The sequence below is a fragment of the Anomaloglossus baeobatrachus genome, chromosome 5 (genome assembly GCF_048569485.1).
Source record: "Anomaloglossus baeobatrachus isolate aAnoBae1 chromosome 5, aAnoBae1.hap1, whole genome shotgun sequence".
NCBI lineage: Eukaryota > Metazoa > Chordata > Amphibia > Anura > Aromobatidae > Anomaloglossus > Anomaloglossus baeobatrachus.
In genome coordinates, this window is record NC_134357.1 from 191,156,544 (window position 1) to 191,170,700 (window position 14,157).

Below are 14,157 nucleotides of genomic sequence, written 5' to 3' on the forward strand. Positions count from 1 at the left end.
CGTAAGGACCGTGGACGGGCGGTGGCCCGGCGGTACCGGACTGGTACGCAAAGAGAAGCCAGCACCATCCGGCAGGGGCTTACGGACCCCGGCAAGGCTTGCCAAATCCGTTAGCGAAGGGAACCTCCTGGGTTTCCCAGCAGCCAAGTCCCGTCAGAAGGCAACAGTCCAACCGAGAGAGGGAAACACAGTCACCGCCAAGGCTAAAGTTCCCAGGGCCAGAGCCTGCGGGCAAAAAGGGCTCCTTCAGCACCCATCCAAGCTGGGGAGTGGGTTACCGGTGGGAACCCATTGGAACCGTACACGTTACACAGGTGCAGGGAAAGGCAGTCACCATCAACCTGCCGGGAGGAGAAACACCGCAGCCGTCTGTGGGACCCGTCCATCCAGCTGTGTGTTTTACCGAGAACTGTGCCCTCATCATTGGCTGAGTGAGTACCACCATGCCGTGCGGCACAGCGCTGCCCCCGCGACCCTGCACCTCGCCAGGCCCCGTAAACCCGCCTGCCATCCATCCCTACCCCATCACCGGGCCCCGGGACAACCAACCCCCTACCTACGGAGGGGAGAACTAACATCCAGGCTGCTCCCAGTCATCGCTCCCGGGATCCCCGTCCAGAGCAGCGGTGGTGTCACCAATATCACCACAACCGTGGGTGGCGTCACAGACAATAACCAAATCCCCACAATCCAATCCCCACCCTTTTCACTCACGGGCGAGGAGCACCGCTCGAGTCCACGGGATCCGGGCCACTGCTCGAGCCACCACCGAGCAGCAGCAGCAGCGGCCGGACCCGAGTAGTGGGAGAGCGCAGCGTCCCCTCTTCCGCCCGCGACAACTTGGCGTCACGAACAGGATATTACCGCTCTGCCGTCTAGCAGAGGTGCGCCTTGTTACTGCCGGAGGTGTCCGGCCGAAAAATTTGAGAAGCCGCCGTCTTGGGCACGAAAAATTCCCGCTCGAGCGTCTCCTCGAGTAGTGGAGGCGTGAAGGCCAAAAACCCTGCCCCTGTAGAAGAGGAGCCGCAAAGAGACTAAGGGGGACGCGGATGGAGAAATGGAGGCGTCCTCGAATTGGAGCGCGGGAGTACCCGCTACCGTAGCGTCTAAGCTCTGGGGGCACCGAGGAGGAGTAGCCTTTGAAGACTGCGGCCCGGGTGAGCTCCCCGCCGGGACGGCTGCATGGCTGGAGCGGGAGCTGGGCCGGTTCTGCTTGAAGGTGAGGGCGCAGAGCCTGCAGCAGCTGCTGGACTGGAAGGTGGAGATGCGCAGGATGGTTGCCGTAGTGGGGGCCCGTGATCAAGGGGCCGCTGCGGCCGTGATGCGTCGCGACCAGTCCACCCAAACCCCAGAACCAGCCCTGATTGCATGGGAGCCGGGGGCCAGCACCGCAGCCGGGGGTCCAGAGAGAATGTCGCTGATGGAGGAGGGGGTTCCGACCATGCTGCTCCCGCCACCGTTCTTAACGGCCGTCAGTGGTTCTGGACTGAACTGCCTGTGGAAAGAGAACCCGATGTACCGACCGGTCCCTGAGTGGGCCGACCCCCTGCGATGGTAGCCGCTCCAAAATCAGCGGAAGTCCGCTGCAAGTTGTCCCCGTTGGGACCACCTGTAACCGTTTAAAAGTTGTAAATGAATGATAAGTGAATGATTAACCGAAGATTCACCTGATTGAAGCCTTGATTTGCACCGGTCGTTGCCGGCAACTGGTTCCCGTTGGGACTCCTTACAAACCACTGCGTAGGAACTACTACGGACAAGCCCGAGAACTGGCAGGGCAACCACGAACACTTGTGGTATGTAAATAAAAATATGTTTTAAGGCTAAACCGTTACCGCCTCCGGAGAGGCTGATTTGGAGGATGGGCCTGGAGGGAAGTGATGGCCCAGGCTCGCCACTACCGCAACCGGTGGCAATCCTCTGGGGGTTTCAGGGGTTCCCCATGGACGTGGGTCCCCTGAAAAAGACAGAACCCGCTCGAGTAGCTTGTGCTGGACTGGGGTCAAGGGGTGCTGCCTGTTTGCTTAGGGGCAGCATCAGGGCCAGGTTACTTGGGTGGGAGAGAGCGGAAGCCGTAACCGTTTTGTAACGTTTAAGTAAGAGTACCTCCCGATGTGGGAAGATGTTCTTATACTTGTAATATGTTTTACCGTTTTATCTTTTCCAGTTTGTCAAAATAAAACCGGTGATGGACGGGCAGCCTGCAGACGGTCTGCATTTTACTAAGGGGGAATGTGGCACCCTGGGCAAGCCAGGACATCACAAGCACAACACCAACACACCCCACACTCCCGGTCAGGCACACCGAAGTCAGACAAAAACCCTTGTTGCCTTCCTCCAGGGGCTGATGTCCACACCAGGGGGGTGGGCCAGGCGGTTGGCCCCGCCCACCGAGGAGTTCACAGTCCTGGAGGCGGGAAAAGTAAGGAGTTGAGTGTTGGAAGTGAAAGTGGAAGGAGGGAAGTAGCAGTTGAGGAGACAGAAGTTGGTCCGGGTGTGTGGCCCGGACGGATCAGCAAGGTTGTCAGACGGTGGTGACCGTCTGCAGGAGTGGCCTATTGGAGCTAACCGTAAGGACCGTGGACGGGCGGTGGCCCGGCGGTACCTGACCGGTACGCAAAGAGAAGCCAGCACCATCCGGCAGGGGCTTACGGACCCCGGCAAGGCTAGGAGTCGCCGTGAATTTGCCAAATCCGTTAGCGAAGGGAACCTCCTGGGTTTCCCAGCAGCCAAGTCCCGTCAGAAGGCAACAGTCCAACCGAGAGAGGGAAACACAGTCACCGCCAAGGCTAAAGTTCCCAGGGCCAGAGCCTGCGGGCAAAAGGGGCTCCTTCAGCACCCATCCAAGCTGGGGAGCGGGTTACCAGTGGGAACCCATTGGAACCGTACACGTTACACAGGTGCAGGGAAAGGCAGTCACCATCAACCTGCCGGGAGGAGAAACACCACAGCCGTTTGTGGGACCCGTCCATCCAGCCGAGTGTTTTACCGAGAACTGTGTCCTCATCATTGGCTGAGTGAGTACCACCGTGCCGTGCGGCACAGCGCTGCCCCCGCGACCCTGCACCTCGCCAGGCCCTGTAACCCGCCTGCCATCCATCCCTACCCCATCACCGGGCCCCGGGACAACCAACCCCCTACCCACGGAGGGGAGAACTAACATCCAGGCTGCTCCCAGTCATCGCTCCTGGGATCCCCGTCCAGAGCAGCGGTGGTGTCACCAATATCGCCACAACCGTGGGTGGCATCACGGACAATAACCAAATCCCCACAATCCAATCCCCACCCTTTTCACTCACGGGCGAGGAGCGCCACTCGAGTCCCCGGGATCCGGCCCACTGCTCGAGCCACCACCGAGCAGCAGCAGCAGCTGCCGAACCCGAGCAGTGGGAGAGCACAGCGTCCCCTCCTCCGCCCGCGACACAGGCACGGGGGGAGAATGATGATGCATAGTGCCACCGGCAGCTCTATGCTTCAACATTACTGTGCGCAGTGATGGGGGAGGGCCGCGTGGTCTGTGACAGATCAGCGCAGCTCCTCACTTACTGACAGGAGCTGGCTGCTGAACTGCCGGGCGACCGCCGGGCACCTAACCTCCCGGGCCCGGTCGCAATGGCGACCGCTGCGACCGCGGTAGTTACGCCCCTGCTAGAAACTTGGGCGCGAAAAATTCCCGCTCGAGCGTCTCCTCGAGTAGTGGAGGCGTGAAGGCCAAAAACCCCGCCCCTGTACAGGAGGAGCCGGAAAGAGACTAAGGGGGACGCGGATGGAGAAATGGAGGTGTCCTCGAATTGGAGCGCGGGAGTGCCCGCTACCGTAGCGTCTAAGCTCTGGGGGCACCGAGGAGGAGTAGCCTTTGAAGACTGCGGCCCGGGTGAGCTCCCCGCCGGGACGGCTGCATGGCTGGAGCGGGAGCTGGGCCGGTTCTGCTTGAAGGTGAGGGCGCAGAGCCTGCAGCAGCTGCTGGACTGGAAGGCGGAGATGCGCAAGATGGTTGCCGTAGTAGGGGCCCGTGAGCAAGGGGCTGCTGCGGCCGTGCCGCGTCGCGACCAGTCCACCCAAACCCCAGAACCAGCCCTGATTGCATGGGAGCCGGGGGCCGGCACCGCAGCCAGGGGTCCAGAGAGAATGTCGCTGATGGAGGAGGGGGTTCCGACCATGCTGCCCCCGCCACCGTTCTTAACGGCCGTCAGTGGTTCTGGACTGAACTGCCTGTGGAAAGAGAACCCGATGTACCGACCGGTCCCCGAGTGGGCCGACCCCCTGCAGTGGTAGCCGCTCCAAAATCAGTGGAACTCCGCTGCAAGTTGTCCCCGTTGGGACCACCTTTAACCGTTTAAAAGTTGTAAATGAATGATAAGTGAATGACTAACCAAAGATTCACCTGATTGAAGCCTTGATTTGCACCGGTCGTTGCCGGCAACTGGTTCCCGTTGGGACCCCTTACAAACCACTGTGTAGGAACTACTACGGACAAGCCCGAGAACTGGCAGGGCAACCACGAACTTGTGGTATGTAAATAAAAATATGTTTTAAGGCTAAACCGTTACCGCCTCCGGAGAGGCTGATTTGGAGGATGGGCCTGGAGGGAAGTGATGGCCCAGGCCCGCCACTACCGCAACCGGTGGCAATCCTCTGGGGGTTTCAGGGGTTCCCCATGGACGTGGGTCCCCTGAAAAAGACAGAACCCGCTCGGGTAGCTTGTGCTGGACTGGGGTCAAGGGGTGCTGCCTGTTTGCTTAGGGGCAGCATCAGGGCCAGGTTACTTGGGTGGGAGAGAGCGGAAGCCGTAACCGTTTTGCAACATTTAAGTAAGAGTACCTCCCGATGTGGGAAGATGTTCTTATACTTGTAATATGTTTTACCGTTTTATCTTTTCCAGTTTGTGAAAATAAAACCGGTGATGGACGGGCAGCCCGCGGACGGTCTGCATTTTACTAAGGGGGAATGTGGCGCCCTGGACAAGCCAGGACGTCACAAGCACAACACCAACACACCCCACACTCCCGGTCAGGCACACCGAAGTCAGACAAAAACCCTTGTTGCCTTCCTCCAGGGGCTGATGTCCACACCAGGGGGGTGGGCCAGGCGGTTAGCCCCGCCCACCGAGGAGTTCACAGTCCTGGAGGCGGGAAAAGTAAGGAGTTGAGTGTTGGGAGTGAAAGTGGAAGGAGGGAAGTAGCAGTTGAGGAGACAGAAGTTGGTCCGGGTGTGTGGCCCGGACGGATCAGCAAGGTTGGCAGACGGTGGTGACCGTCTGCAGGAGTGGCCTATTGGAGCTAACCGTAAGGACCGTGGACGGGTGGTGGCCCGGCGGTACCGGACCGGTACGCAAAGAGAAGCCAGCACCATCCGGCAGGGGCTTACGGACCCCGGCAAGGCTAGGAGTCGCCGTGAATTTGCCAAATCATTTAGCGAAGGGAACCTCCTGGGTTTCCCAGCAGCCAAGTCCCGTCAGAAGGCAACAGTCCAACCGAGAGAGGGAAACACAGTCACCGCCAAGGCTAAAGTTCCCAGGGCCAGAGCCTGCAGGCAAAAGGGGCTCCTTCAGCACCCATCCAAGCTGGGGAGCGGGTTACCGGTGGGAACCCATTGGAACCGTACACGTTACACAGGTGCAGGGAAAGGCAGTCACCATCAACCTGCCGGGAGGAGAAACACCGCAGCCGTCTGTGGGACCCGTCCATCCAGCCGTGTGTTTTACCGAGAACTGTGTCCTCATCATTGGCTGAGTGAGTACCACCGTGCCGTGCGGCACAGCGCTGCCCCCGCGACCCTGCACCTCGCCACCAGGCCCCGTAACCCGCCTGTCATCCATCCCTACCCCATCACCGGGCCCCGGGACAACCAACCCCCTACCCACGGAGGGGAGAACTAACATCCAGGCTGCTCCCAGTCATCGCTCCCGGGATCCCCGTCCAGAGCAGCGGTGGTGTCACCAATATCGCCACAACCGTGGGTGGAGTCACGGACAGTAACCAAATCCCCACAATCCAATCCCCACCCTTTTCACCCACGGGCGAGGAGCGCCACTCGAGTCCCCGGGATCCGGCCCACCGCTCGAGCCACCACCGAGCAGCAGCAGCAGCGGCCGGACCCGAGCAGTGGGAGAGTGCAGCGTCCCCTCCTCCGCCCGCGACACAGGCACGGGGGGAGAATGATGATGCATAGTGCCACCGGCAGCTCTATGCTTCAACATTACTGTGCGCAGTGACGGGGGAGGGTCGCGTGGTCTGTGACAGATCAGCGCAGCTCCTCACTTACTGACAGGAGCTGGCTGCTGAACTGCCGGGCGACCGCCGAGCACCTAACCTCCCGGGCCCGGTCGCAATGGCGACCGCTGCGACTGCGGTAGTTACGCCCCTGCTAGAAACTGTTTCTTAGCAATTTCCCCTCTTTTACTTTGGTTTGAGAGCTGGGCTGTCGACTACGTAAACGCCGTATGCTGCTCGGACCACGTTATTCAAAGACACCAGAAATGCAGTGAGGCACCTTCTCCAGGCTGTGTCCATACTGTTTCAGCTTTTTCCCATCCATTTCAGCCTTTTCCTCAGTCACCACAAGTCACTGACAGGTCCGATGTAAAATTATTCTGGTTTCCCATAGACTTACATTGGGGGTTGAATATTCGCGAATTCTCGAATAGCGGCGAGATATTCGCCGGAAATCCATCAAAGCGAATAATAGGGTATTCGATCATCCCCAATATCTATGAAACTCAACTCATATTGGGGTCGAATCATTAAGGTGTAAACGCCTTAAGAAGTCACAATCTTTGTGTACAACTCAAATGTTGTGCAAAATATTGCAACATTTGGCATTTACATGCCAATCCCAACCAGCTGCACCAATATAGACAAACCATGGGCAGAGCTTGAAAATTTATGTCACTCCCTAGTGTATCTTTCTCTAGAAATGTACTCCAGTTCCTGACTTGGGTACATTTCTTGTGGCTGCGCATTTCAGTAAAGAGATGCACCTAATTTATGGTGTGCCTCATAATCCAGCAAGCCCATTAATTAAGACTAGTGAGCACAACACTAGACGTTATGTTGCCATAATGTCAGTGTTTCAGATATGTTATATATGTCAGGAAAATTTTCCATCTGTATTGAAAAGCAGTGAATTATGCTTTCTATTATATCTTTTTGCAAAATAAAACCATACTGTGTATCGTATTGAGAGAAATATTGTTCATATGTATTGTCTTATGTTGTCACTCCTGTTCACCTTACATTTGCGGCTTTAATAGGAAGTGTACAGTTCATCAGAAAAATTTACCAGTGTATGGCTCTGACCTGTAGGCTACCATTAAAAAAAGTTATGGAATGCCTAGGTAATGAAATCCAAAACTAACCACACTTTTTATAACTATATAATAATGTACACTAGCTTGATACCCAAAGCACACCTATTTGGTATTTGTTGGGTAAATTAAACCCCAGAGAGTGATTAGCTGCAGCAGTCATGTCCTACACTATTTGTCATTTCTCCAAGAAAGATCATTGGAGAAAGATTGGCATTAGAACCAGGAAAGGGTTTTAACATTTAAATGTTATTTGATTTTTTTTTGTTTTATAACATTCTCTAGAGCTAGTTTAATGTTTTTACTAGTGATGAGCGAACCCTAACGGTAAAGTTTTGCATTCATACTGGACACCTAGTGTCTGTGTCTCGAACTCGAATGTGGACTTCTTAAGGAAATCCATGTTCAAGTTTGGCGTTCAGAGGCTGAACAGTTAGTGTTTTTATTATTATTAAAGGGAACCTGTCAGGTGCAATATGCACCCTGAACCACGAGCAGTTCTGGGTGTCTATTGCTAATCCCTACCTAACCGTCCCTGTATACACTAGCAATATAAAAAGATCTTTAGAAAAAGTATTTCTAAAGATCGTTTACTGTATGCTAATGAGCAAGGGCACTAGTCACCTGGGTGTTAGTCGCCCCTCATTAGCATGTTAGTAGGCCCCTGTGGGCATGCTATCATGCTAGCAGAGTCTGTATTAGGAATGTCACAGTGGTGGCCGTTACCCATTTCCGTGCCCTGGACCCTTTGTGTAATGGGGATATTTAGAGAGGATTGGTGAATAAAGTTTATAATATAGGGAGACAACGCTGCAGAATGTCTCCACTGGGGCTGGTGGTATTAGCAGCTAGTATAGTCATACCTCCGTAAGTAGGGTATTGCCCCGGCGGGTGTTTGGTGCGGTGGGCATCAGAAGAAGGAGTCCAAGCAGGTATTCCGTGCAACTGGTTTACTCACTTGAATGTTAACTGGTTGCCCGAGGCTGGCTGGTTTTGCCTCCCGGTCTCCTTCGTTCCAGTGCCAGTCTGGTGTTCAGGTACCTTCTGCCCCTGCACCTGTCTCTGGTAAGTGGGTCCCCATGGCATGGTATGGTACTCTCCACAGTCTGCCCCTCCCACCTGGTCAACTAATGGACTGGAGTGGCTCCACCTCTAGGCGGCCATCCATGGTCCCATCCTAGCTGGGTACCATTATATGGGGGATTGTTGGAGAAAACTGGGATTACCTGGGTTTTTGTTGTTACCGCCACTGGGGTTCTGGGTCCCTAAGGGGGTAGGCCCCGCATCCTGGTGGGGATACAGAGCCTTGTAGCACCCTGATGGGTTCAGGGGCACTGCACACACTACTTCAGTTTGAAGCTAGCTTGCGTACACCCGGCTTCAAACTCCGGGGTCATGCGCACTGAGTCGAAATCCAACGTCGGGCGGCGATGGCGGTGGAGAGGTGAGTGAGATCATCGTGTGACGCTGCGTATTCATTAGCATGTTAGCACGCCCACAGGGACGTACTAATATGCTAATGAGGGGTGACTGGCCGAGGAACTTACGCCCAGGGGGCTAGTGCCCTCGCTCATTTGCATATGGTAAAAGATCTTTAGAAATACTTAGTGTATACAGGGACGGTTAGGCAGGGATTAGCAATATACACCCAGAACTGCATATTAGACCTGACTGGTCACAACGAGATCTGAAGAAGCGATGGGGGAAAGCGCCACCCTCTCAGGCACAAGACTAGGTAATGCGGGCTTCAGAAACATGGAGCCGGATATAAGCGCTATTCGCAGGCGCCAACTCCGACGCCATGTTACTGAATAGAAAAATTTGCATAGAGCCAGAGAGAGGGAGGAACAAGCGGCGTGGGGGGGGCTTGGGGTGCGGGAATCCATGTGCATAACCTGCCCGGATATTATCAACAGAGGTGCAACTGTCAGTCAAAAAGATGATGAATTTTGAAACTTCACAAACTTGGATTTCAAAGCATAAACATCTGAGCTACCCACTAATGGTATGTGCAGACTGTGCCTGATAGTGCCAGTACTGCACTGGCTTTACCTTATATACGAAAATCCTGATGTTTGGTTCCCATTAATAGCTGTTTTTTAATGTTCTCATTCATTTGATCGCTGTTTTCTAACATTTCACTGACTTTCCTGCCCCCAACTAATAATAACAATAATAGTTATGCACTATGCTACGGTGGCCTGCACTTCTCCCACACTCCTCGCCCTGGCAATAGACAAGGTGGAGGAGTGGGCCTCCTTCTTTCTAACAATTACAACTTCACCACAATCCCACCTCTACCCTCCCTCGACCTGCCTTCCTTTGAAGTGCACTCTGTCCGAATCTATTCTCCCTCCAACCTCCAAGTGGCTGTCATATACAGACCCCCGGGCGCAACCACTGCCTTCCTCGACCACTTCTCTGCCTGGCTTCTACACTTTCTCTCTGCTGACATTCCCACCATCATCATGGGTGACTTCAACATCCCCACTGACACTCGCCAACAAGCTGCTTCCAAACTCCTCTCCCTTGCTTCGTCTTTTGGCTTAACTCAGTGGTCCACCTCTGCCACCCACAAAGATGGAAACACACTAGACCTCATCTTCACCCGCCTCTGTCCCCTTTCTGACTTCACAACTTCCCCCCTCCCCCTATCTGACCACCATCTTCTGACCTTTTCAGCCCTGTCCTCCTCACCTACCCCCCCTGTCCAGCACCTAGCACATCCCCGCAGAAACCTTGCACACCTCAACATGCGCACCCTCGCCGACTCTATCCTCCCACTGTCCTCCATATCGTCCCTCCACGACACAGACAGCGCCACCACTTTCTACAACACCACCCTCACATCAGCCATTGATTCAGTCGCTCCCCTTGTGCATGGCAGAGTGAGACGAATCAATAGACAGCCCTGGCACAACAGCCTCACTAAAAAACTTAGGCAAAGGTCTAGGGCTGCAGAGCGGCGGTGGAAGAAAACGCACTCCCAGGAAGACTTCACCACATTCAAAAATGCAATTCACACATTTCGTTCAGTCCTCACCTCCGCTAAACACGATTACTTCAGAAACCTCATATCCTCTCTAACACACAACCCCAAACAGTTATTCAACACTTTCAACTCCCTCCTTCGCCCACCACTGCCCCCTCCAACCTCCCTCATTTCTGCAGAAGACTTTGCCACCTATTTCCAAGAAAAAATCGACCTAATAAGGCAAGTCTTCTCTGCTCAGCCACCACAACCCCTTCATGTAGCTGACCACTGCCCCTCCCCCATAAACTTCCTCCCCACCATCACCGAAGGAGAGCTTGCACGTCTGCTCTCAAAAGCGCACCTCACCACCTGCGCACTTGACCCCATGCCATCCCACCTCCTTCCCAACCTCACCACCATCCTTATTCCAGCCTTAACCCATCTCTTCAACCTATCTTTAACGACTGGAACCTTCCCCTCTGCCTTTAAACATGCAACAGTCACACCTATCCTAAAGAAACCTTCCCTCGATCCAACCTCTACTACCAGCTACCGCCCCATATCACTACTCCCACTTGCCTCAAAACTCCTGGAACAGCATGTCCATGCTGAACTTTCCTCCCACCTCTCCTCTAACGCTCTCTTTGACAACCTACAGTCCGGCTTCCGTCCACATCACTCCACCGAAACTGCCCTGACTAAAATCACAAATGACTTGCTTACTGCCAAAGCGAACAAGCACTTCTCTATACTCCTACTCCTAGACCTGTCCTCAGCCTTCGATACCGTTGACCACTCCCTCCTATTACAGACCCTCTCTTCCCTTGGTGTCAGAGATCTTGCCCTCTCTTGGATCTCTTCATACCTCTCAAATCGCACTTTTAGTGTCTCCCACTCCCACACAACCTCTTCATCCCACCATCTCTCTGTTGGCGTCCCTCAAGGCTCTGTCCTAGGACCCCTACTTTTCTCTATCTACACATTTGGCCTGGGACAACTCATAAAGTCCCATGGCTTCCAATACCACCTATATGCCGACGACACCCAGATCTACCTCTCTGGCCCAGATGCCACATCTCTGCTGTCCAAAATCCCGAAATGTCTATCTGCTATATCCTCCTTCTTCTCCTCTCGCTTCCTAAAGCTCAATGTGGCCAAAACTGAACTAATCATCTTTCCTCCGTCTCACCTACACTCTCCACCTAATCTATCTATTACAATAAATAACACCACGCTCTCGCCAGTACCCAAAGTTCGCTGCCTCGGAGTGACCTTTGACTCTGCCTTATCCTTCATACCACACATCCAATCCCTCACCACCTCCTGCCGTCTTCAACTCAAAAATATTTCCAGAATCCGCCCTTTCCTCAATTTGCAATCAACTAAAATGCTAGTGCATGCCCTCATAATCTCCCGCCTCGACTACTGTAACATCCTCCTCTGTGGCCTCCCTGCCAACACGCTTGCCCCTCTCCAGTCCATCCTTAACTCTGCTGCCCGACTTATCCACCTCTCTCCTCAATACCACCCCGCTTCTCCTCTCTGCATGTCCCTCCACTGGCTTCCAATCTTCCACCGTATCCAATTCAAACTTCTAACACTGACCTACAAAGCTGTGCATAATCTTTCCCCTCCGTACATCTCCGAACTACTCTCCCACTACACTCCAACACGTCACCTCCGGTCCTCCCAAGATCTCCTCCTCTCCTCCTCTCTCATTCGCTCCTCACACAACCGACTCCAAGACTTCTCCCGAGCATCCCCAGTCTCCTGGAACTCGCTGCCTCAACACGTCAGACTATCCCCTACCCTTGCAAACTTCAAACGGAACCTGAAAACGCACCTGTTCCGAAATGCCTACAATCTACAATGAACTCGCTGCCGCCCGACCACCGTGCGGAGCTGCCGCCCGACCACCGTGCGGAGCTGCCGCCCGACCACCGTGCGGAGCTGCCGCCCGACCACCGTGCGGAGCTGCCGCCCGACCACCGTGCGGAGCTGCCGCCTGACCTACACCCCACCTATTGTCTCCTCCCCATAATCCTATAGAATGTAAGCCCGCAAGGGTAGGGCCCTCTTCCCTCTGTACTAGTCTGTCTACTGTAACTTGTATACGTATTTTGTATGTAACCCCCTTCTCATGTACAGCACCATGGAATTAATGGTGCTCTATAAATAAATAATAATAATAATAATAATAATAATAATAATAGTAATAATAATAATAACATTAATAAAAAAAATTATGAGGGGGTCCCCCTATTTTGATAAGCAGGCAGTAAAGCAGCAGCTGCGGGCTGATATTTGGCTCAGAAGGGGCCAATATCCATGGCACTTCCCTGCCTGATAAAATAAGCCTCCAGCTGTTAGCTTTACCTTGGCTGATTAACAAAAATAGAGAGGACCTCTTAATTCAAACTGATGCACTGCAAAGCCAGCAGTGAGTCAAAGTGTTGGGGAGTGATTACAACTGCCACCTATAGTACTGAGCGGTGACTAGAGCTGTTCTGGCACGCCTTTATGGCTGAAAGCTGGTGGATCCTCGAAGAAAAAAGAACATTGTCTACCGGGTGCTGCATTTTCAATTCTGTGACCTTCATAATATTATTAACTTGCAGATTAACCCTATTTCTGCAGGTTAATAGCATTATCAAATATGACAGGTTCCCTTAAAGAGGTTTTTTCCTAGCATATCACTTTTGGCGGTATCCTTTCAATAGCTTATCAATATAAAATCAATGACAGTCCAATATCTGACACTCTCATTAATCTGATGTAATTAGCTCTTCTAGTTACCAGATGTTAACAATGAATGAAGCTCATATCAATAGCACAGCTCTGTTCAATATGTAGCGGTCGCTGCAGTGAACTGCAGTTCATCTCCTATTCTACTAAATAGGAGCTGATCAGCTGTAGAGACTGCTAAACAATAAACGGAGCTGTGCCATACTAATTTGTACACTTTTTTTATTGGGCTGCCATTGGAGCAAAATAATAGATTTTCAGTGATATTGCTAGGCCAGTTAGAGACAACCTTTTGAGCTTGGTGTGTCAAAATTTGTAAAAAAAAAGCTGGCATAACTTGGGTGGTGTGTTACTTCTCGAAAAATCCATAATTTTGTATTTGTAGCTCTAATAACAAAAAGTTATCTGATAATGATTGCAGGGGAGGGGATGAGAGGAGATAATCACTGCTGGGGGGAGAGAAGATAATGATTATCTCCTCTACCCTCCCCCCAATAGTCATGTCCTCTGTAGTAATGTGCCCATCTTGTCCCCTGTAGTAATGTGCCCATCCTTGCCCCTGTAGTCATGTGCCCATCTTGTCCCCTGTAGTAATGTGCCCATATGTGTCCTCATCCTGTAGTAATATGCACATCTTTTCCCCTATAGTAATGAGCCCATCTTTGCCCCCTGTAGTAATGTGCCCATCCTTGTCCTCTGTAGTAATGTGCCCATCCTTGTCCCCAACTTGTAGTAATGTGCCCATCTTGGTTTCCATCCTGTAGTAATGTGTCCATCCTTGTAGAAATGATCCCATTCTGTTCTCCATCCTTTAGTAATGTGTCCCTTCCTTGTTCATATCCTGTAGTAATGTGCCTATCCTTGTCCCCATCCTGTAGTTGTGTGCCACATCCTGTCCCCTGTAGTAATATACCCATCTAGTTCCCAGTATTAATGTCCCCAACCTGAAGTAATGTGCCCATCCCTGTCCCCATCCTGTAGTAATATGCCCATCCTTGTCCCCATCCTGAAGTCACCTTTGTAGTAATGTGTTCATTCTTGTGCCCATTCTTGTCGTCTTCTTTTAGAAATGTCACATCCTGTAGTAATGTCCCCTTCTTTTAGCAATGTCCCATCCTGTAGTAATGTCCCT